General features: G+C 40.0%; 1 protein-coding gene and 1 long non-coding RNA gene across 4 annotated transcripts in view; one reads left to right on the forward strand and one right to left on the reverse strand.

Moving 5' to 3' along the window:
- Window positions 1-21679, forward strand: part of SYT1 (synaptotagmin 1) — a 334811-nt gene that overhangs the window by 221817 nt on the left and 91315 nt on the right. The window lies entirely within an intron of this gene.
- LOC135442315 (uncharacterized) overlaps window positions 14069-21679 on the reverse strand; it is a 114215-nt gene continuing 106604 nt past the window's right edge. Inside the window, exon 3 of the long non-coding RNA XR_010438658.1 lies at window positions 14069-14226. This is a non-coding gene — a long non-coding RNA (uncharacterized LOC135442315). The remainder of the gene's footprint in view (window positions 14227-21679) is intronic.

Below are 21679 nucleotides of genomic sequence, written 5' to 3' on the forward strand. Positions count from 1 at the left end.
CACAAGTGGTTTGGAGGATCAAAATTGTAAATAACATTTCTAATGTGTCCTGTAATTTACCTGATGAACTGCTACACTGATTCTTATTTTATTGTAAATTAATTTTACTTTTGCTGTGGTTATTTTAGTATAAAATACTTATTTCATTAAAAGTTTGTAACTCTACAAATAATGTAATTTTAGAGACGTGTCACACACACATAGTGGTAGAAGCAAATTTCTTTTCAGACCTTCATAAATACCAGTGTAGTTCTTTTACCTTCCATTTGATTTTAGTGAGCTGCTTGCTGAGAGTTGTACCCACTTTTCGCATGGCCTATTATCGCAGCACACATTTTCATTATTGTTGTCAAAAAAAGAGCATTTAGGACAGTTGTTTAGTTTAAATGATCAGTAGAGTGCTACTTTGAGATCATTTGGGAAGGGGACACACACACAGAAATTTTCCAATGGAAGCCGTTGGAAGAATGTAATTACCTCACTTGGGACTTGAGCCAACCCAGCAAACATCCAATTTCCACAGATGTGATTGAGGTTGTTTCCATTTAGTTTAATGAGAGTTGGATGGGGCTGTAAAGCATTACAATCTTTTAGGGAAAATCCTAGGGGATCTCTCATCACCAAAAAAGCTGAGGATGTTGGTTTTATGTTTCCCCCAAAGTACAGCAGCCCTTGCATCAGCATGTCACCACTGCTGTTCCCCAGCATTACTGGCTCAGGGGGAAGCAGGCCACCATGGTGCCACTTTCTGTGCCTGAGAGGGATGCAGGATACTGGCAGATGATGTTGTTCAGCTTCCTTCTGCGTTTAGTGTCATGAGTGTTCAGTTGCTCAGTTCAGTTCTTCGGTGGATGTACTAGAGTGCTGTAGCAGTGAGCAGGGAGTGGATGTGATGCTTCACTAACTCCTCCCTCCTTCAGCATTGAGTGGTACTCATTCAAAGAGGCATTTCAAAGTCACCATCAGACTGTTAGAGGGCTCAAGATTTTTTTCCCTCACTGGACCCCAGCAGTGCTTTGGTCCTTGCAGACAAAATTACAGGATTGCCTCCAACGCTTCTGATAGTGCTTCTGTTTGGGCAGCCTTGTGTAATCTTCCCCCTGGTATCAGGGGAATCTTAAGTGCTAGGAGCATACTTTGTATCCATCCTGTATGCTAAGATGGATCACTTTTCATAGATTGGCAGATGCTTTAATGCCTCTCTGTTACAAAGTTGATTTTACTTTACTTTGGTTTCATTTTTGTAAGAGGTGAAGACAAGCTTTCTTCATAGGACAAAAATAAGTAAATATTGTTGGGTGTGGCCTTACCATCCACTTCCCAGACATAACTTAATAGGCCAAAATTGTCAGGATGTTTGTACAGAAGTTTGTTGCTCATGCAGCATTGTCATCATGTGAGTTGGGAGCCAGATTGGAGTGTCAGTGAGAACTCCTGATACAGGAAAGCAATGCTGATATTCCCTGCTTTCCCACAGTGTTTTATGAGGCAAAGAAAATAAATGGTTTGTAATGACATTTTGGGAGTAGAGGACTGAGAGCTATAAAATCTCTCTGATTTTGTCCTGATGCTGGGTGAATGTAAAATTGCCTTTTCTTTAAAAAAGTAATAACCAGAGATTCTTTCTCCAAGAAGGTGCAGCATTTGCTTCCACCAGACAAGTGACCATTAATGACAGTCAGTATATGTCTTGACAATCTCCACAGCAGTATGTCTGAAAATTAGTATTGCAAAGCGTGTTGACAGAATGTATGACTTGTAAGTATTAGAGGTCACATCTGTGGTCTGAAAGTAAATGATAACCAATTTGTGACTTACATCTCCAGTTCTTCTCAGTCTCTTTCATTTACTGCCTCTTTTCCTTCCTTTTTCCTGGTTCCCTTATCACACAGCATCTCTGATTTACACCTCCTGCCTCTCCAGAAAAAAGCACAGTTTTGCCATGCTGACTTCTGTGGAGAATGCAGTTACGGAAGGAAGAAGGAAGGTTAAAGCCTTTGAAATGTTCTTTTGATGTATGGCTGAGAGACTTAAGGCTTCCTGACAATGCTAGTCTCTGCTCTGTTATCCAGACTAGACTGTCTGCCATAGGATACTTTTGATGAAAAAGAATGAATGTAAACCAGTATTTGTCTACTTTCCCCTCAACTTCACACAAAGCTTGCTAAGAAGGACTGAAAAGCTTTCAGCTAACATTTTAGCAAAGCAAACCTGAATGCTGATGTGTATTTTTTAGTAGCTTCAGGACTAATGTACAGAGGTTATAAATAAAAATAAATGTACAGAAGTTATAGGGAAAGAACTAGCTATTTTTTTGCTTGAGTCTGAGGGCTGCTTTAAGGGGTAGTTCTTTGAATGTGCTGAATGTTCCTGCACTGAACCATGATCTAGAAATCTCACATCCCTGCTCAAGCATTTTCTAACTGCTGCTAGTTGTGCTACTACTTGGACAAGAAACATTTTCACAAGGAGAGACAGAAAGTGTGTTGTGTATGACCCTGCGATGTCAGCGGCAGTCAGCAAAATCATGTGTGACCTCAGATAAGGATCAACAATTGAGATGAGCCAGGATAAATCACAGCTTTGCCAAGTTTAGAGAGAAGCCAAAGGAAAATTGGTTGCAGCGCTGGTTTACAGGAGCTTGTTCCCAGGCAGGAGCTGGCTCAACTTGAAGGCATGTGAGGCCAATTAAATAACTCCTAGCCACTTGGGAGGGGTATGTCTGTCAGAGCCTGCTTTCATGAAGGGATAAAAGGACTGTTGATAAAAAAACCAGTCTTGATGTTTGCCATAGTTAAAATACTATAACTATGGAGTTATTTTGGGATGGTATTTTGATCTCTTCAGTGGCTGAGTTTTTGGAAACCACTGCAGAGATACTAGGTCTCTGAGCCACTGGCAGTGAGGTAAATGGCATTTAGTTTTGCTCCAGGGAAGGATTTATGCTTTCATCAAGTGTCACCTCTACCATGATGTGCCTGAATAAATATAACTAGCTTCGCTTAGATTAGTGGTCTCTCCTGGGACAGCACTGCCAACATAAATTATTTATGATTTAAGATGTGTTTAATACTAGTCACAGCACAAAAAAATACTAACTTCCAAGAGCACTGCCTATTGCAGGTTACAGAAACAAAAACTTTATCTTCATCAAAGGACTTTTTTTCACCATAACAATAAAATCTCTCACCCTCTTTTTACCTCTGCCAACTGCACTTCTCACATAGTGTAGTGTTCCTGTATGTAGGCACAACTTCGGCTCTGAAGCTCCACTGAAAAGGAATATTAATGAGGACTTCCTTTCCCTCAGATCAAGGACAGGCACCTCATCACCTAGCTGATCCAGGAGTTTGTGACAAGTCAGATTAGAAACAGTCATCTCAAAATAAGCAGGAGTTTTGTTCTGGTGTCTGGAAACCCTTTTTGAGATTTCACCCAACAAACCCTATTTTTGCTGTACTGTAACGTGCTAATGTCAGCAATCAGAAAGTAAGGCAAATTTTGGCAGATTTCTTTCTGAGATGATTTTGGCATGACAATATTATTTTGCTTTATTCCTTAGTTATTAAAAATATTGAAAAGGCAGCACAAGGTTAAGATTCAAATTTTTTAAGTGTGATGCTCACCAATATAGTTGACTTGAACTCTAGAAGTTAGAAACTTTACATCATATGTCCTATGTTGTTTTTGAAAATAATCTCTATCTTGCTGTATCTTGTGTCTTTATTGTTTTTACCATATATAAATTACCTTTCTATATTTGTGGTGGCTTAAAACTCTGTGCTGATTTAAAGACAATTTACAGGTGGCTGAGCCCATGATAAAGCTTTCATATATTATAAAAGCAGGTTGTCTTATGAATACTGCACATTGAGTGAACACAAGAAAAACGTGAGATCAAAGTAATGCAAGAGTAAAAGTGAAGATAATAAATAAAAATAATAAGTAATGACTAACTAGTAAACTAAATAATGCATTAAGAGTAAAAAAAGTAAAAGAGTAAAGTGAAAAGAGTAAATGCAATGAATGTCCTTAACGTGATGTAATTGCAGCCACATGTATGTGCCACACTTCAAAAGCTCCAAATTGCACTGAAAACAAAATACATGAAATTCTAATAAAATTATAAATATATATATAAAATTATAATGTATTTTAAAACAGTAATGTATTTGACAGTTCACTTTCCTTTCCTTAGGCAATGTGTGATACCACAGTAAAATCACCAAATCGAAGAATTGTTTGGGTTGGAAAAGACCTCCAAGATCATCTCCATCTTGTCAACTAAACCATAGCACTAAGTCCCACATTGTTTCTTAAAGACTTCCAGGGGTGGTGACTCCACCGCCTCCCTGAGCAGTCCCTTCCAATGCTTGACAGCCCTTTCAGTGAAGAAATTATTCCTGGTGTCCTGAACCTCCCCTGGCTCAGCTTGAGGCCATTTCCTCTTGCCCTGTTCTGGTAACCTGGGAGAAGAGAGCATCCCCCACCTGGCTACAGCCTCCTTTCAGGTGGGTTTAGAGAGTGGCTGGGTCTCCCCTGAGCCTCCTTTTCTCCAGGCTAAACAGCCCCAGCTCCCTCAGCCACTCCTCACAGCACTTGTGTTCCAGACCCTTCCCCAGCCTTGTTGCCCTTCTCTGCAGCATCTCAATGTCTTACTTGACTTGCAGTGACTCAAACTTAAGAACACAGTTCTTGAGGTGTGGCCTCACTGGTGCAATACATCAGGATACATTATGAAATGCATCAAGAAAATCTAGATCTGAATAAAATTTTGTTGATATAAAGTTAAAAATTTTTCTTTTCAATTTTTCTTCGTGTTACATATTTAGAAGAAAAAAACCCTCTTTATTTTACTAGTCTCTGTTCCCCTGAGGCTTTTTTTTGTAGTGGATGGTGCTGCTGACCTTCAGTGCACATATTCACAGGGAGGAATACTCATTTTCTTGCATGGGCCTCTGTGACAGCCTGTGCAACACAAACCTCACCTTAATACAGCTTTTATATTGTGAAAAATGCCTTATGCAAGCTCTAAAATGGAGTAAATTTCACGCTGGGATATAGAAAAATACCATGAAAATTACTATTTGATTAGCAATTTAAGTCTGAAAATTAGTGATGACTTAGCAAAGTATCCCTTTTCTATACATCACCATACTTACCTTTCCTAGGTTAAAGGAATGCTGTCACAAACATGCAGTGCTTTTTCCCTGTGTATTAGTAAGTTCACCTCAAGACATAATCCTACAAACATTGTTCAGCATAGTTTTGCTGAAATTAATGTAACTATTTACAACTGAAAGGACTCAAATTGAAGCTCTACTTATCAGACAGCAAAGAAAATTACTTTAATGGGCCATTTTGGAGATTTTTCATCATTTACAATTTCTTTTTCTAACAGAACCCTCTATGTATGTTTTTTCAAACAGCAGACTCAATTTTCACTATGGGATTTACTTTTCATATCTCTTGCTCTTTTTACTTGGAGGTTGTATTTTCATCCTTGGAGGCAGTTAAGCTACAATGGGGCTGAAGAAGGAAAGGGAAATGCCAAATGTTGTCACCAATTTTATCTTGTAATAGGAATAGTTGCTAAGGCACTGCCAGGAGATGAGGAAGAACATGGCTTGCATCTTAGTCTAAACAAGTTTAAAGCCATGTATCTCACCCCACAGAGAAGAGAGGGAGCCTGTAGCCTGAAGGTTAGACTGCATGGAGAATGCATCACTCATCTGCCTCACTGAGGGTGGCACAGAAATGCTCTGTGGGACAGCCGGGGACTCGGAGCCACTGTTCAGTGGGAGAGGTGGCTGAGCCTCTGCCTTACAGGGGTAAATAGCTCACTGCTCGGGCCTCCAGCTGAGCAAAGAGAAGGCTTCAGAGCTCTTCTCTCAGCCTATCTTCATTTTTCACACAGTGAAGATTTCATCTAAAATGGTAGGAAGATTCAGTTTGTTGACCTCTAGGAGAGTGTCAAATCCACTATAGTTTTCATATGCTCTCATTCCATTTATCTATTGTAACAAAAGTGTGGCCTGATACAGAGATTTTCCCAGGAATATAGAACCATATCTGTCCCACAGAATCAAGGACATATTGGAATTCAACAATTTATGAATATTAATATGTATATTTAACATTTTGGTGATCTGGTGAGCCTTGAAAAAGGATTAAAGAGGAAAAACTATAAGATCTTGAGAGCCTCTTTACTCTGCGTGGATTCAGATTCCTGCCAAGCACCATATATTTTTCTCTTTGGTTTTCAGCATAGATCATTTAAGTGTAATAGGTCAAGATAGTTCTCTATTATCTATAATATTATTTATTTCTTTAAGTGAGAACACAGAATATTTTTTCCTACTGGAATACCTTATGGAAATCTGTTGTGATGACAATTTCTCTTCATTGGGATTTGTCCTCCTTTCGCGTTCTTTCCTGTGACTATAGCTGGTTTAAACATTTTAAGACAGTTTTGCAACATGAGATTTCTTACTGAATTTTTTGAGAGGGAAAGACATTATTTTATTACCTTGTTGCCATTTTAGATCTCAGTGCTGGAATAGCTTATGGAAGATTTTCAGTTGAGAGCAGTAAATTTTCTTACTGAATGCAATGTCTGTGGGATGTTTATTTGCCAGGGGAAAAGAAAATATTTTAAAAGGAGTAGCTAGACAGGACAAAGTTTTGGTGATGCCCGACTTTGCTGTGAACAACTCACATCAGTAATGTAACTCATTTGCACAAGTAGGTTTTTTTGTAGAATTCTTCCTTAATAAGTGAGGCTAAAGGATGACTTATGGCTTCAAGCTTTTTTCTTTTTTCCAGCTGTATTGTTTTGCATAATGAAAGGACAATGCCTCCATGTGGCCTCCATTGCTGTTGTATCTATGGATACATTATCACTGCCTCTCTGAGTGAACAATTCCAAGGCAGCCATGGAGAATTTATTTGCTGATTACTCACCTGCTATTAGAGTGGTTCCGAATGAAGTGAAATGGCAGACACACTTGCTCTTGGAAGCTCTATCCAACTATAAAAGGAATTCTGTGTGTTCTCTGTAGTGCTCAAGCAACTTTGCCGAGGCACCATATTTAATTAGATTAGTTTTAATTAGAATGCAGATGCAAAGTTGCATCTGTGTATCACTATTAGTCTTTTTTGAAGCACTTTCAGCCAATAACAAACCACTATCTCATTTGCACTAATTTAAATGTGTTAACATTTTTCTTGCTGGAATAATCACTATGGAAGAATATATATAACTTAGAAATAAATCTGTTGCTGTCCTGTGGCACCATATGCAGAAAATGAAGTAGCCTAAGAGACAATCATGCAAAGAAAGTAAAAAAGGAAAATATGCTGAAGAATTAATTCACTCTTAAATAAATCTTTCTCAGATTCCATTTATACTTATTTAAATTCCTTCAGAGCACTTAGTTTCCAAGGCAATCTTTGCAAGCTGTGGATTTTATTGATTGCTCATCTACCATTAATGTTTATTTTCTTTATCATGTTTTTATTTTAATTTCTTCATGCTTCACAGAACCCATTTTCTTTCGCTGCTTTTTCCTCTCTGTTCCAAGCTTAACTCAGTTCTGAGGAGGCAGAGGATTAATTGTTCATTACTGATGGTGCCATAGGTTTGAAAGAATGGTTGATGAGCTGTAGCAAAGTTCTTATTAGGAGAGAGCTTCTTTAGTTAATGGCAGAATACTTGCTAGAAGAATTGGAAACCTGGGACACATAACTCACTGGACAGAAGTCACCAGAAACACAGCCCTTGATTTCAGCAAACTGACTTTTAATTCCAGGAGTGATTGTTTTTCCTAGGCATTCCCTGGCATTCCTTTCTAATTTTTATTTGCCTTTCTGGCCAAACCAGAGATTAATCACTTCAAATCCATTTTAAAAGGTATTTATATAGAGACAGTAACAAGAATTCTGCTGTGTGCTTCTAATGTTAAGATTTGATTTTTGTTTCAGTCTCTGATTAGCAGCAATGAAATTAATCCAGTAAGAAGAATAGGGTTTAATTAAATGATTTTAGTAAGTGAGATGACCTCTTGAAAATGAGGGAATGCAGTGGGTTTTAAATAGCAGTAAGAAAATATGTTCATCATGAGCAGCTTCTAAGGTTGGTTGTAAATACTGGAGCAAAATATTACTAAAGTAAAAAATTTATTTTGTAATTAAATGTATGCCTGTCTCAGGAGAGGACACAGGGTCTGGTGTTAAATTCATTGCTCTCGAGGTTTAGTGGCATTCTTTGTGATCTTTAAGCCTGCTGCTTCCTGTTGTTAAAAGGAACATAACACTATTCTCTGATTATGCAACTAACAAATCATTCAGAAAGCAATTCAAAGATAAGCAGTGAACTTGGAGTGGTGTCAACCAGAGGACTGTAGATTCAAGTCAAGTATAGAACTTCAGAGTCAGACCCTGATGACTGTTTTCTGCAGCAAAATGAAACAAGAAAGTCTGAGAATTGACTTTAAGACCTCGCATATGGTTTTATTTCCTATTCTCTTCCCAATTACAGGAAGGAGCTGTGACATTTCAGCATTGAGTTTTCAATGTGCCCTTACAGGAAAGCTTCACTTAGTGCAAAGTCTGGTCTGGACATACTTGTAGGATCAATCTGTGCTGAGCACAGTCAGGGTCGATAGGATGGAGGAAAGGAGGCTCTTTCTGTGAGCTGAGCTTCTATAACTAGATCCCATAAGGGATGTAAGTGCCCAGAATGTGTCTGCTTTTCATTTGGGCAGCATAAGGCAAACCTGACACCTAATGCAGATAATCAAAGGTGGAGTCTGGTACTGAGAGAGGGAATTTATTTATTTCTGTCATATTCAGGAAGAATGACTGACATAATTTGAGAAAACCTTGCAGCCTGCATTTAGTATTACATGGCTGGCCTTCAGACTTAGCACAGGTGGGAGTCATGGGGTCTCAGAACAATGAAAAGCCTCCCAGGCTGGCTGTCCAGCAACAAGCCAGATACAGGATTTAAAATGGAAGGTTTTCATCTGAAATCCCTTACACATGTCTCAGAGCAGCAAACTGGTAAACCTGCCCACTTAACAGTGGGGAATTAAAATCCCTTTGAAGGACAGATGCCTACAGTCCTTGTTTTGGGTGAATGAGGGTAGGAGAAAAACAAGGCTGGGTCTTCCTATATGAAACTGGTAGCACAGCTCACCACTCTTAATATATATAAATATATACATAAATATATATAAATATATCTTATAGTTTGAGTGTTCCTCCAGGAAATTAAGAGACTCAGATTAAATTCCTTCATCCAGCCAGAAGCTTTAATTTATGACTGCATTTCTAACTCATGCTATAAGTCATGGCATTGTGTAGGAAATAATTCAAACTAAAGGCTAAAATCAGAGGGGAGAACAGATTTCTGGTTCCCATTGTCAACATTATTGAATTTTAGAATCAGCAGCAATCACCAAATAAAATGCAGAAGTTGATGAAAAGTCTTCTTTTTCATGGTTCCTCTGCTGTCCTTAGCATATTCATACTCCACCCTCTACTTTACAGTCACTTTTTTAAAAGGGTGATCAAAATAGTGGGTGAGATTTTTAGGGAGAAAATGTCTCTTAAGAGACATACTGATAGTAGTTTATGTCTCTTAAGAGACATACTGATAGTAGTTGTTTTCACTTGACAAGACCACCAAAAAAGTATTGGTACAAACTAGCTCTATTAATCTTCACTGTACAAGAATATGTAGTGCTGTCCTTCAGGATGATATGTGAGCTATAAAACAGTCTTTCCCAGGCTTTTTTCAGATCCACATCATCTGAATGTGAAACTAAAACTATCACTTTGAGTTACAGCTATAGCAGTTATAACACACACTCATGGCCCAGCTGAATAAAAGACCTAACTAGAGCTCATGTAAACTAATTATTTAGGCTAATTAGCAGAAGGCTAAGGCACAGTATGAAATAAAACATATTCCAGGTATGCTGATTTATGAACTTCTGACATTGCTAGGTAGGCAAAATGAGAAGTACAGCAGCAGTGAGGAGTGTGTTATACATGTACCTTAAAGATGAACAAAAAAAGAAGCTGTAGCATGTAGTCACTGTGGATTGAGGCATCAAATGTAGTCTGCATCTTTGTCTTTTCACACATCTAAAATGCTGTGTCTGTACATCAAGCATATAATATGGGGGCAATTTCAGTGTACTAACATGAAATTTACAGACCTCTATGCATAAATATGTCCTTGGTTCCTTCAGCAAGCTGACCACTTTTACAAGAAATGCAGATTCACTGGTCTTGTACAGGTATCTTTTAATGCCTCCCAGGAACAGTTTAAGTTTCTTCCAGACTGAAGAATTACGACAAACTTGAATGCCCAGCATTTGCACTGAGTGTTTTGGAGAGAATTGTGACCTTACAATGGTACAAAATTTCCGCTCTTATATTTATGGAGATCAGAAAAAAAGCCATGGAGTTCTTGTTCTAAAAAGGACAGTCTTCTTGTGGAGCATGATTCCAGATTTTATTCGATCTATTAATGAGGTCAAATGATGCTTTTAGACTGGTAGCTAATGTAAACCAAATCTATTTATCACTTTGGCAGTGGTTCCTGCAACAACGTTAATGATCATTACAGCATTTATGGTTATCCAGTCAGGAATGGTGCTTTTTGTGCAAAAAGACAGAAGTTAGTAATCAATCATCATCATTGTCATCATAATTGTGCTGCTAAATGAGCTTCTGAAAAAGAAAAGCAACATGGCTATTAACCTTAAGCATACCTTGAAAATAGATTTTTTCTGACAAAGGCCACTGCTGATATAAGCTTGGAACCTTGATAGCTTCTTTCAAAATAAAGGAGGTCAAAATACTAGGCAAGGGCTCAACCCACGTCTAGATTCTTTGCTTCAGTCTTTTAAAATTAAAATGAGCACATTAAAAGAGAAAGAAAGGTCAAAGCCTGCTTTTTTATTAAATAGCAGGTGAAAACATTTTGTCTGAGGGATTTGAGTTGTATACAGTCTGTGAATAACCAGATTAAATTTCATTTCATTTTTCTATATTAACTGTATAAGTGTCTAATAACATGCAGATTCCACAAAATTGTATTTTTATAATATGTATTCTTATGCACATCATGATAATAACAGTGTGCTAGTGGAACAGAGCAGAGAGCTGCAAAAGCTCTTGTGTGCATTTGTACCAGTGGTGCTTTCTTGGCAAGTTTATCTTAGCAAGGAAGGAGCAAAGGGATTTGTCTTTTGTGGTGCTTTTTTTAAACAGACATGAGGTGTGACACAAGAATGGGTTTGTCTTTCCATCCCAGCACGAGGATGAGGCTTAGGATAGCTGGTCTGTTTGTACCTGTTCTCTTGAAATTTGAAAAACTGGTATAAATATCCCAAAGCAGCACCTCTGCTTAATAGATAGAGGTCATGAAAAGATTTTAGTTTGAATGCCTGAGGTGCCAGCCTGGGACCACTGAATCCTTCAGCACACACCCCCAGGCAGTCTGGCAGCCCACACTGCAGAGCAGATGGCCCAGCTGCCCTGACCAGGCACACATCATAAACCAGTGCAGCAGAGCCCACAGCGTTATGCCCCAGTCTCATGAAGCGGTGTCCTGTCCATGAGCTGAGCAGAATGCCTGCCAGGAATTTCCTGCATGCCCTGCATGATTGATACTGTTGATGTACAATCTGATGTCCCTTGGAAAAATGCACATATGCTACTGCAACCAGCCTGGCTTAGTTCTGCTGCGGTGAGCCGAGCCATTCTGAGGTGGAATAGCTCAGTCCAACTCCAGCACCCTGCTCTCCCTCTTTCTGTGGCTGGTACATGGTCTGAGCTCTCGCCTGTGGATGCTGCACCTCAGGCATTGCTGGCCATGCACCAAGACCGTGATTACCTGGCAATCTTAGCACCCACTTGCATTCAGATTTGAGAGGACACTGAACCAAAAAGAGTGCACCTTATTGATGATCCCCATGAACATGTGTGTGGCTCATGCTAGTTTACCTGCAGCACCTAAGGACCAATGCTGGTATTACAGCCAAACTATAAACAAAAATTATGAACTATGTGTGATCTTTCAGTCAGGGTGACTAGGGACAGGGAATTTAATCTCACACTGAACTTTCAGTGGGACTGTGCTTGCCATACAACCATTTGTGCAAAAAAAAATAGACAAGACTATATAGTCTTAATCTGGAGCAAACTGCAAGTGCCTCAATAGCACAGTCAGCTTAGGCACTTCTTTTGGAGGGTCCTGGCAAAGAGAGCTGCTTCATTTGCTGTGTCCTCTGTTTCAGGGCCCAGCCATAGCCATAAGCTTGGCCTGGAGCTGCCAAGCTGTGTGGGTGGTTTCTCTCCAGAAAGAGGGCTTTCATGTCCTAGGGGGACAGGATCTAGGAGGATCTTGGTGAGAAGAATAGAAGGGCTATTTAGCAAGGGTCGTGCACAGGGAGCTCTGTGATGTGCTTGGACCCACTGGATCTGGCAGTGGGCACATCTGGTGCATCTTTGTAGGCTGATGGTTGGACAAGGGCACAGCTCTTGTGGGGAGTCAGACCAAGATGGGCACGTGCCCACCCCACAGGTTTGGGCCCTTTCACTGAAAAGCCTCTCAGGCAAGATTGTCCTTTTATTTCATCTGTGTGCAGTGGCTGATCTGCTGAGGCACTTTTTCTGAGTCAGTGCCTGTAGGCACTACCCACACACAAATGAATGTCTATTAATAAAGATAATATTTAATGAAAGAATCTTGTTCAAAGTTTTAGCTGTACATTTAAAATAACAGATCAAAAAATGCAGATATTTGGTTGTTTTTACTGAGCATACACTACTGGGCAGCACAGGGAATATGCTTTTTGAGGTACATTCCTGTCACAGAAAGAAATGTGCCTTCTTATATGGTCAATTGCTGCCTACGTACTGCAATTGTACTAACATAATTCTCTCTGGAAGAAGAAGATTGGTTTTGATTTGCTCCTTGACTGTTTTTATAATTGATTTATCAGTACTACAACCATGCAATTAATTTTTGGTAAATCATTCTGGACACTGTAGAAAAAGGTCCCCAGCCTATTAAAAATGGATCTTTCTCACTGTTTACTATACTTAAGTATGTGAATTATTCCTGTTGAACCTATTTGAAAAAAAAAGAAAAACCAACAAAGGCTTTTATGTCTGAAAGTATTAATAAATTTTTGTAATTAACTGTTCCCAAAATCCTTAACTGCAGAATGCAGAATCTGTTTCTTTAATGAGTGGAAGACATGTACAATGCATTCCGGGCTGTAGAAGAATCTTTTTAATCTGTCTTTATCTTACCTTTCAGAGGGACAAAGAAACCAGTTCATCACAGACCTTTTCAAGGGTTGGATAAAAACAGACATAAGAACCTGCTTAGTATCTGTTCAATGTCACTATATAGCTCTCCTGGTCTGTGTAATGGATGGAGGCAAAAGACACAGTTCTAAAGGAGAGGCTGTCATACTTTATGAAGAGAATTTGATTGTTTACAAAATAGAAGTACTTTACATTTTAACATTTGACCTGATTTCATATGGAGAGGCAGTACATTTCACTGATAATTCAACCAAATTTTTTAATTAGGTGAGAAATTGAAATCTGAACTGCCAACAAAGCTAAGGAACAGGAGACCTGTTTCTACAGGCAGGTTCATCAGTTTGGTATGTGTCAAGAGGGAATTCTTTTTACTCTGTGGTATCCCATAATTCAGTGCTTCATCTTAGTGTGTGTATTCTGGTTACAGTATTGCTGTCTGGATAATAAAATGGCAATCAGGAATCAGGAAGGAAAAAAGATTGTTTCTAAAGCTTCAAGTAAGAAGTAGACCCTGAGGTCTGGGCAGAGGGGAGGAGGTGCCCCAGGCACTGGAGCAGAGATTCCCCTGCAGCCCGTGGTGTAGCTCATGGTGGGACAGGATGTGACCCTGCAGTACATGGAGGTCCATGGAGGAACAGAGATCCACTTGCAGCCTGGGGAGGCCCCTGCATTGGAGTAGGTGGAGGCCTGAAGGAAGTTGTGACCCCTTGGGAAGCCTGAGCTTCAGCAGAGTTCTGGAAGGAGCTGTTTGCTGAGCAGGTTTGCTGGCAGGACTGGTGGCCCCATGGAGGATCTACACCAAAGCAGTGTGCTCCTGAAGGACTGCACCCTGAGGGAGGGACCGTGCTGGAGCAGTTTGTGAACATCTGCAGCCTGTGGGAAGAACATGTATTAGAGAAGGTTGTGCAGGACTGTCTCCCATGGCATCGACCCCATGTTGTAGCAAGAGAGAAGTGTGAGGAGTCTTCCCCCTGCAGGAGTCCAAAGTAGGGTAGAGATGTGTGATTGACTGACTGCAAATCCCATTTTCTGTCCCCCTGCGCTATAGAGGAGGAGGAGGTAGAGAATGTTAGGAGAAATGTTGATCCCACAAAGAAGGGAGGGGTGGAGGGCAGGTGTTTTAATATTTTGTTTTATTTATCATACCTTTCTTGATTGGTAATAAATTAAATTAATTTCCCCAAGCTGAGTCTGTTTTACAACAGTAATGGGTGAGTGATTTTTCCATGTCCTTATCTTGACCCAGGACCTTCCTCTGCCCAGCTGAGAAGAGAGGGGATAGAGCAGCTTTGGCAGGCACCTAGAATCTATCCACAGTTGCTGCACCACAGTAGCAGAGCAAGACAAATGAAACTCAAATCTCTTTCTTTGTGCTACAGATCTATAATGATAAAATTAAGTTTTAAGGTCCCAAAGGCTTCCACAAGGCTGGAACATTTTCAGAGCAAGGCATGTCATGAGGTTCTCTGTGGCACAGTAACTACCCTACAGATAGTAACTGTTTCACCAGGGTAGGAAGTGCCGTGTTCCTGTCCTTCTCAGCAGCATCACTCTTTTGTATGAAACATTCATGCCAAAATCTGAAAGTGGTCCTCTGACTTGCTGCTTGGGAAAGAGCAGAGAGGAGCAGGTGCCCTAAGGGCTGAGCAAGGCTCCTGGCACTGCGGTAGCTGAGGTGCCAATGAGATGTGTTAGAAAGACTGCAGCCTTAAGGGGCTGATGCTAGGATATAGGGCACCTCTGTTGTGTGTATGGTTCTGCTGCCTTACAGGGCCCACACTGCTGATGATTTGGTGTGCTGGAGGGGTTCATTCTGGCAGTGAGTTTGGGTGGCCTTTGTGCTAGCAGGGCCCCAAGCTGTGTGCATGCACCCCAGGGTGCTGCTCTGGTGGTGTCCAAGGTTGCCCATGCTTGCGCCATGTGCATGGCATCCTCCAGCCCATAGCTCCCTGTGCTTGTGGCTGGGTGACTAGGACCTGCACTTGACATGAACTTTGCTGCTCTGATGCTCCCCCACTGTTTTCTGTGTTCTAACCAAGGTAATTTTATTTTGTATGTATGCGTGTCTCCACCTGTGAAGTTCAAATACCTACCTCCTTTATAAGAACACTTTGTGGTCTATCAGTGAAAATTGCTGGTGAATATGAGCAATTTTCTATTTGAGAACTTTTAAGGTAATATTAACTACCAGAAAGAAATAAAGTTATTTCTTACTTTCACTGGGAAATTTATGTACTATTCAAGTATTTGTTATCTTTTTATAGTAGTTATTGTCCTTTAATCCTGTCATTGTGTAATAGCATCCTGTGTTAATATTGTATATGTTAATAGAACATTGGCAAACACGGAGTTTCTATAAGTTCATCTTGTCATAATTCACAAATCTGTTCCTCTTTTAAAGGACTTTACCCCTGCATAGTACTTTATAAAAAGGGTATGCAAATTATCTCTTTCTTTCTAGGCAGGGGAGTTCATACTTAATGTAGGAATTTACAATATTCCTATGTAGTATGCATGACTAATTCTAGAATACAAGAAATGTGATTCCACTTTCAAACATTTAAATACATGACTGACCCTCATTTTCATAGGGCAAACCAGGAAAATATGATACAAACTGAAAAGGAGTATAAGACCAGTGTCCATTGCAAACAATTAAATCAAAGATGTATAGGCAAAAAAGAATAAACAAGAAAATCAAACATACATAAGCATAATTTATTTTTCCCATCAGATTCATTATTTTTGAGGCTTATTCTCTTGATTTTTGAGTCCTGGGATTGATGCAACTGGAGTATTTTGTACCTTTGAAACTTCCAGTTCCAAGTCAATTTTTTTTTATTGTCTTATTTTCCTACAGTCTTTTGAGGTTCAATATATTGTGGATATCACAAGAAAAGTGAAAGGTGGTTTTAATGCCTTGAGAGGCCACCTAGAACAGAGGCCAGAGAGTTAAAGGAATAAAGTAGGTATTTATTAAAAGGCCTTCAAAGGATACAACTTGGGCAGTACAAGAGCCAGGCCAAGGCTACACCCAAGATGGACAATGGATCACAAGTTTTTAGACTTTTATAAGCTTTGGTCCACTTACATATTAGGGTTAAGCTTCAGATTATGAAGTCCCATTCACCCAGATTGCTCTTCTCAATTCACTGTTTATAACTTTTGAGCCTGAAGCTGTAGCTTTTGACCCAAGCTGTTCTTGGGTCTCGGGCTGGAAAAGGATTGTTTTGTCTAACTAAACTGTGAGGAGAACGTGTTAATACTTTATATGAAGTTCAGAGTTATCTACTGCTGCAGTACAGAATCTGGAAAACTGAAAACTAAAACTTAAAGCATCATTTTAACCACAGAACAGAATTGTTCACATGATGGAAAGCAGTCATCTCAGACTTCTACATATTTGTTTGTCATGGTTGAATATTAGCCTCATGGATTATTTTGTCCCTTGTCAATGAAGTATTTGGCCTCAGCTGTTGTTACTACATAGTTTGTGAAGAGTACTCAGCAAATCTCTCTGGCTTCCAGATATGGTTGGAGGCTCCAGCCTTCTTCATCTTTCCCACCTGCTCAGGGTGCCCCAGTACTGTCTCTGGTAACTTCTAGATGCTGAACTCATTTTTTATTTTAAAAGTTTAGTGGCAACAGATATATGAGCCAATAAGAGTAATCATTCTAAAAATATTATCTCACAGAATCACAGAGTAAACTAGGCTGGAAAAGACCTTTGAGTTTGCTGAATCTGACCTGTGACCCAACATTACCTTATCAGCTAAACCATGGCCCTGAGTACCTCATCAATTCTTTTTTAAACACCTCCAGGGATGGTGACTCAACCACATCCCTGTGCAGCCCATTCCAATGCTGAAGCACTCTTTCTGTGAAGAATTTTTTTCTGATGCCTAGCCCTGGTGCAGCTTGAGGCTGTGTCCTCTCATCTTGTCATTGGTCACCTGGGAGGAGACCTGCCCTCACCTGGCTACAGCCACCTTACTGGAGTGGAAGGCATATTTCCCAAAGTCATTCCTTTCCCTACACTGTTTTCTGTATGAAGTGACCTAGAGGTTTTGCTGGAAAGGGGAGCTGTTCTATTTGTCTCACTGGCCAGCATTCCAGTCATTCCCAAGGGACATGCCATCCAGCAGGAGGCTGGGCTGCTGGTGTCTATTGTGGGTCCCTGTGTGCCAGGTGCAGTGTATCATCTTTCATAGAGGGCAATGGAAGAAATTGCTGTATTTGCTGGAGGAAGTGGGAAGCAGGAGCCTGCAGGAGGGCTGAGAGCTGTGAAAGGGTAAGAGGAGAGCTGACATCCCTGCAGAAGCATGGCACTGCTGGGAAGGGCAGCCAGAGACCACAGGAGGGATCTTGCTGAGGAGCCATCTGGCCACCAGAGAGGTGGTGCCTTAGTTGAGCTGAAAATGAGCCCAAGAGAGCAGCCCCACGTGACAGTGACAGAGCCAGCAGAGCACAGGGCTGTGCTAACACTCTTCTGCTTTTACTCTGTCGCATTTTGATTGGGGGTGAAGGGGAATGTGGAAGTTAACAGAGGAGCTGTTTTCATTGTAATATTTATACAGATGAAACCTGACATTAAAGCTTGAAAGCCTTTGAAGGCCAATCTCTCTGGGGTACTTCCTTCAAGAAGGAGATATCTCAGCAGCTTTACTTCCTCCCTCTGGCTGCTGCACCATCCTGTCTCATCTGGACTCTCCCATCTTGCTTTCTCTTGCTTTCTCCCCCATGTGTCTCCAGAGAGGAGGGGCAGAGGAGCTGATGAGACTGAGCAGTGAGGAACTGGAGGAGAGAAGGAGCAAAACACATTAAAGAGGGAGGAGCACAGACAAATAGTTGTGCTCTGCAGGAAGAAGATACAGTGTTGGGTGATTGTGTTTTACTTTGACAGAACATAACACATGCTGTAAAAGGTGAATTCATACCAGCAGTAATAAATATAAATGACCTGCAAATTACAATAGTAGGTGTGGTTTTGCCCTCAGGTAAATATCTTAGTTCTTTTATGCATTTTGATTTCCAGTTTTTGAGCATACAGTAGACACATCATAGTCTTAAACAGCCCAAGCACCTTGGCTAAATTTGTATGTGTATCAGGGATTACTGCTGAATTCAGTGTGGATTTGTTTGCAAAGAATGGAATGTTCAGTCATAGAAATTTTGCATAATCTTGCATGATAATGTCTAAAAAGCAATAGGCAGAGGTATATTCAGTCAGTGAACTCATCTGATCAGTGCACTTCCACAGACTGTTATTTTTTGTGGAGATCTTTCACTGTCAGAATGTACCTCTTTTAGTAAAGTTAAGGCTTCAGTAACTTCCATAAACTATTCATAGAGAGAGTCTTATGCAACTGCACATGCTCAAAAAATAGAGGGGAGAAATATGAGCATGAGTGCACTCATTAAGTTGTTTTGTGATGGTTCTTTCTAGTGATGGGTCACAGGTAGCAGTGTGAACTTTAAACAGAAGAAAGAAATGTTAGAGTGAATATAAGAAAGTAAAAGTAATATTTTGCAAGCATGCTGTTAAATCAAGAGGTCACGCAGGAGAGTGTCTGGGGTGGAAATGTGGCTATGTAAGCCTGAATGCTAGTATTTAAATTATCACCACATGCAAGTATGTATTTTCACTTTTTGTCTTTCCTGAGTCATTTTACCATGTTTTAGCATTTCTTTTCTTTGCATTGATCACCTTTGTATTCCTTCTGCTATCACAGTGGTATCTTTTACCTGGGTCCTTGCTTTCAGGACATTTTCTATAAGTAGCTTCTAATCAATGTCAAGTTGATTTCCAGAACGTGGTCCCTGGAGAATTTCTTTACAAAAAGTCTGAATATGGCTACGTATGAAATTTCCTCCCTGATTAGAAGCTGTAAGTGCAAAAAGCTAAGAAAAAAATAGTTTCATAAACTAAAACTGCCAGTGAGCCCATATTCAGGCTACCAGAGCTTTAGATTACAGCAATGTGCTTCACATACAGCTATTTGGTAGTTGCAGCTTCCTATTAACCATCATGCCCCCTCTGAAACATAGATTATTAATATTTATCAATTCCAACATGCTATGGGCCTGAATAACATGGAAGCTGCCATCATCTGATAGTCCTTTGCTGTCACAGTTTAAGTGGGGCTGCTTAATTGCTTAATTGGGAATTTTTGGTGAACAGTATTTTTGGTATGGGAGTCTTCACTTTTTAATTCAGTTCTTCTCTTCAGTTCTTCATTGACCTTCCTTCTATTTGTGATCTAAGTTGGTAAAGTTTCTTCTGACATTGCACTCAGAAAGGGAAGAAAATCATTAGGATTAAGGATTTTATTCTCTTTCTCAGAGTGCAGCACTTTGATGCTATTACACGTTTTGTGACTTCCCCCTTAAAGTCTTTCCTCTGCAGTCAGATGTCCTCCAAGGCATTTGATAATTTTAGATCATCTCATGGAAATGTCAGTTTTAGACCCAAGGCCTGTACCTCCCCAAGTATGTCTTTATATAAACGACAAAATTTGTAGTTCTTAAATTGAATAAGTCAGTAATACATCCTTCCCTTAGAATCTAGCATGCTCAAAGGACCAAGATTTAATGACAGGTTGGGACACAAGCTGTACCTAGTGCAGCTCAGCAGAAGCAAGTCAGTGAAATGAAGCAGTCAGTCCTGAGGACTCGAGGTTTGTAGGGGCAGTGCTTTGGATTAGGTTGGCTCTCATGGGCAAATTGCCTTTTGCAGCTGGAGCATCACTAGGTGACCTCTGGGAATGTGTATTCCCACTGTGTCCATTGTGCCCTCACAGACTGCTGCAGAACATGAGTACGAGCACAACCTATGGGTATGGTCTGAAGATAAGCCTTGTAAGCAGACTCCTAAGCCCAAAGTAAAATGATAATCTAAGAGCATTGCAGTTGCTTTATTTGTGAAATGTATCAAGTGCATCAAATGACCCACAACATGCACATAACACTGGCATTAGTGGAAGGAGGCAAAGAGAGAGATAAGAGAGCTCACATTTATCTGCATCCGTGTCTGGCTGTTGTTCAGCATGAGTGAAGTATGCAAAATTGGTACTCAAAATGCCTTGATTCAACACATTCCTAGAGCTTACTTCTTTCAGTGCCCTGCTGTTGCCCAGGAGTAAGCCATGTGTTTCTTTTTCTCTACACTCTTCTTTTGCAAATAGGCTTCATTCCTGCATTTCTCACTAAAGTCCTAGAGCATACTTTGGATTGGATCAATAACACTAATTCAAGACCTTATTTACTAACTGCTACTCAGCAAATCCCCTCTTATAGATTTGTCTTTAAGAGCTTTGTAGAATCACCCAAATCACTTAGACATTCATGACAGCTTCTTCAAAATAAGTATTCTGTATTTTCCCAGAGGAGTAGAACAAAGAAAATAGCACTGAAACACCAGAAAGTTTACACACATATTCATTGTCCTTAAACCCATAGCTTTTGCTAGGTCGGGTAGGTAAGCATTGCTTGTTTCAAAGCACCCCCTTGTGCAGGCAGTCGGTAAAACAAGTTGTACAAGAAGCTTCTGGCTCCCTGACACCTTGATCTGCGTGGGTCATGATCAGCATTTTCCAGGTCACCCACCCTGCTTCATCTGCCACAGAGCTCTTTTGTCCAATGGTTCGTGTCCAGGGACTTCCTGAGGTTTCAAACTGCTCAGCCTGGTCAAACTGGTACAATATGGATGGAGGTAGTCTTCAAACTGTAGGTTCCCACTGTTGTCCACTGGTAAAATAGAATTCTTTGAAAATCTGGTATAACCATGGGTAAAGTCCAACTCAAATCGATCAATATGGATCTTCAATATTAGCCGCTGCACAAAAAGAAATTTCTTACACTGTTGATAAGGTTTTTATAGATATTAGTCACAGTTGGTAAACAGGATCCTTAAAAATAAAAGGCTGCAGATTTGAGTCTTCCGAATTGACTAGTGACTTCAGTCTGTCCACCTGACGATGACTTTATAGAAAGATAGCTTTTGAAACCTTATCTTTTCCAAATTTAAGGCTCTTCTGGTACCATCATAAATTGGGGAACACAGGTGGAAAAACTCTCAAAGTCTTTAGTAATTCTGGAAAATTTTGTCAATATTATGTAAAATGATTAACATTTTAAAATATCATGCTTTTAAAAGAAAACAAACATCTCTTCAAAGCCAATGACAGCTGTATGTTTCACTTGTCCAAAATCTATTATTTACATCCATTGACTGGGCCATCTCTGTCGACAACAATGTTCAAATGGGCCATTTCTTTGACAGAGATCGTACACTTCTATTGGGAAAAATAATCCATTCCTTTTGGTT

This window comes from Zonotrichia leucophrys, chromosome 1A (assembly GCF_028769735.1).
Source record: "Zonotrichia leucophrys gambelii isolate GWCS_2022_RI chromosome 1A, RI_Zleu_2.0, whole genome shotgun sequence".
NCBI lineage: Eukaryota > Metazoa > Chordata > Aves > Passeriformes > Passerellidae > Zonotrichia > Zonotrichia leucophrys.